Here is a 4,013-nt window from a genome sequence, read left to right on the forward strand (position 1 = left end):
AAGAGGGAGAGGATTAGATGAAATTGTGAACCCCGAACAACATCCATCCATCCATTGTTTTCGTTTGTAAATTGAATCACCTTTATTTTGCATGTTAATATTTTTGTTCTCAAATCCAATTTATTAATTTTAATTTTCAAGTCTTATTATTTTAATTCACGCGAAAGAGAAATCCATTCGAGTCTCTTGGGAAAACGATACTTGGTCTTACCATTTATATTACTTGTACGATTTGGTACACTTGCCAATTTGTCAACATGTTCGAGAATTAGGTGTAACACGAAGTGGGGGGGGGGGGGTTGTGAAAGGTTTTGTGAATGCGGATAGACAAAATCAAAACACGAATACAAACAGAAACGCAAACACAGATCTAAAAACGGTTTCCAAAACAGACTGAAAACGGTTGGTCATTAACTTAATTACAATGCTTCCTATCACAGATCAAAAAATAAAGCCGACTCAAACATCTAATCCAACACAATTAATCAACTAAGCGCAAGCTAATTATGTTTTCATAAAAGCGGACTAAGTGAATGCAATGTTAACATCAAAGCTAATTTACACCATGCAGTTTCATCAACGAAGAGAAGACTCAACACCAACTGAGCAACTAAGTATATACCCAATTGCAAGTGCAAATATAGATTTGATATTAACCAAGTCAAAGTGGCAATCACACATGCAGTCCAGAAATCTCAAAGAAGAAATGCAATATCGCTAATGACCAACCCAACTAACCTAAGCTAACATGACAATTAAATTATCACTACCAAAAATACTAGATAACATTAAAGCAAAAGAAAATACTAAGCCTAACACTATAACAAACATATATGTAGCACAGTTAAAATTATTAAAATGCAGCACTAAATTAAGAAGATGAAAACAACTCAAACTACAATGTAAAATATTTAAAGGAAAAGAAATAAGCAAACATGATTTCTTTTCTACCCATTCACATGACATGTGAGCTTCCATGAGATTCATTTACAGAAAACAAATAAAAATGGGAAATGTTTCCCTCTTCCAGCAACCAAAAACATTCCTAAATGCTAAACTTTCTTTCTCCACTAAACTACCACACACCTTGAAAGCTATCATATTTATTGAATGAAGAAAGAAGATAACGTTGACTAACCTTGCAAAGATAGAATCATGTAATGAATACTACCCTTTTGCTAAATGAAAATCAATTTAAAATGTCACCAAGTACCATGCACAACATCCACCTAATCCCATCTAATCATCTTTTCACTCTTCAAGAAATGAAAGAAAAAGTATTGCTACACCTTTAGCTTCCAACCGTCCCATCACTTCCCTTTCTTCACACTTTTAAAAACAAAATGAAAAAGATAGCTTCTAGAAAACTCAAAAATGGTACAGCCAATGAAAAGGAAAGAGCAAATGCTTTCTTCGTTCCATCCAAGGAGCCAAAACCGTGAACCCCTCCAAGCTTTACCTAATCATCTACTTCTATCTAATCATCTCTTCATTCTTGAAAGTTAAATGAAAGCAAAACATCTAATCACCGAACCCACCATTTCATTCAATGAAGCTTAAAAAAAGCATTGTAAATTCCAAATAAAACCAAAGCAAGGCAAGGTCAGAGACACGTGGCTGCAACACACAACACCCCTCCAAATCAAGTTTTTCATCATTCCTTAAAAGTAAAATGAAGGTAGCTTAACACACATGGGAGCTCACTGATGGGTGTCGCGGCCCATACAAATTTGATTGCATATAAGGAATGCAGTATAGCTAGGGAATGACCCTTAGGTCGTCTCTCAAGGACCAACTGCAGTTCAGGAATCAGGTCTAACACAAAGTGGGGGGGGGCTTTTGATGAAAAGTTTTGTTTGTGAATGCAACTGACAAAATTAGAAATAAAAATTACACACATCCGAACATCAATTAAAACATTAAAGAGAGTGAAAATGCTAACCCTAATACTAGACTAAACAAATATCTAAACACAGTTAAATTAAATTAAATGCATAACTAAATTAAAGAAATTAAAAACAACTCAACATACTATGTAAAATAATTTAAAGCAAAAGAAAATAAGAAGGCAATACTTTATCTAACACCCCTTTACGTGACCATTGTATTCTTTCTCCTAAGAAAACAAATGACAAAACCTTTTTCCATGTGGACAAATGTTGCACCAACTTTTCAATAGAAATTAAAATGTGCTTCTTTAATTTTAATCCCATACCACACGTAGCATTCCAGATGTGGGCAGCGGCTACTAAAAAAAATGCAATGTGCTCATGATGTGACAATTCCTCTTTCTTTAAAATCAATTAAACACTCCACAATGCAATTCATCACCGTGCTCTCTCTCCATGAAGCAACCTTCTCGGAAAGCGTTGAACCAAATAAAAGTTGAAATGTGCATTCCAAAACTAAAAATAAAACTTGCTGAACATGGCACACAAGAACCTACCGGACACGTACCCAATTCCACCTAATCATCTCTTCATTCTTAATGGAAATAAAAGGAAAAAAAAAAGCCTAGCCGACAATTAGCTACCCACACGTCCCATCCAGCTAGCTTCACCTAATCTACTTTTCACTCATAAAACAAATCAAAAGAAAAGGGCTAATTTCATTCAAGCAACCGTAACATATGTTGCACCATGTACTTGCTAAATGATAAAAAGAATATTAAATCTACTGACTAGAAAGAAATCCCAATCAGGAACCTTGCACACACCCATATATAAATCACGTGAGCCTCCCAAATTGGTGAATGAAATTAAAAAAAATACTACCAAGACCGTGATGTTTCTGCACCTAATGAAGCATGACCGTGTAGTTGAACCCAAATAAATTGACTGCAGCGTCCCTTTCTTCAGTAAAAAAAATCGTTCAAGCAATGGCTAAATAACAAGTGGTGGCTGGATGCACACCCACTTTCAGTCAACCAAAGTCAAGTATCATGAAAAAATTTCTCTAGAAGAACGTTGCAGCCTGGACGTTCCAGCATAGCACAAAAATATAAAATGGAGAAAACCTCCTTTCATTCAACCATAATCACCTAATAAAACCATGTTCAAGCAGAGAAGAAAAACGTTAAAAAAAAATGTTCCAGCCCCCTTCGTATGTGACGGCTGCAGTTTTCTTGCAAGGCCATGTGTCCTAAAATGAGGTGGGGTCCACCCTAAAAATAAAAAGAAACCCTAGGACAAGTGTCCTACAATTTTGGGCCCCTCATAATTTTTTAACAGTGGCCCAATGTGCAATGGTTTGTCCAAAAAGTTTAAACAATTAGAATTACAATACAACTAAAATTTAAAATGTCTCATTTGTGAGTCTTGAATTTGTTTTGTCTCCTCCAAATGTCCCAAATTGTGTTTCCAAAATTTTCCCTGAAAATAATAATGCAAATAATTAGCTCAGAAAATTCAAATTAATTAGAATTAGAATTTTTGGTCAAATTAAGCATAATTAGAAAAAACTGGAAAATACCGGACAATTAAGCACAATTCCCTAATTAGTTATAGCACAATAAACTAAGTGAAATCAATAAAATATTGACTCATCACTCACCCTTCAAGATGACGGTATCGGAGGGGGTAATTTTCAAAGAGTTTAGCGCAGCGGATTAAAAAATACTCAGAGAGCGTAAAGCGTAATAGGTCACAGTTAAAATGATTTTAGCCCTTTTTAACAAAAATAATTTTATTTCAGAAAATTAGCCAAACAGTTGATGTGCGTTAGGAAATGAGTGTAGGGAATAGAAAAATCACACGAGTATTTTTATACTGGTTCGATTCAACAGAATCTACGTCCAGTCGTTAATCACTACAAAGAGTGATTAACAGTTCCACTAAAAAACAGTTTTACAAATTACAAGATAAAGAACAGAATATAGAACGAAAAGAACCACTCTACCAACTTGAAGAGAACCGCTCCGGCAATCGACAAACGATTCGCGAGCTTCTCCTTTCACAAGACCAGGCAGAGCACACTCTACCAACTCGAAGAGAACCGCTCCGGCAATCGACCAA

The sequence above is a fragment of the Vigna radiata genome, chromosome 7, assembly GCF_000741045.1.
Source record: "Vigna radiata var. radiata cultivar VC1973A chromosome 7, Vradiata_ver6, whole genome shotgun sequence".
In the NCBI taxonomy this organism is placed as follows: Eukaryota; Viridiplantae; Streptophyta; class Magnoliopsida; order Fabales; family Fabaceae; genus Vigna; species Vigna radiata.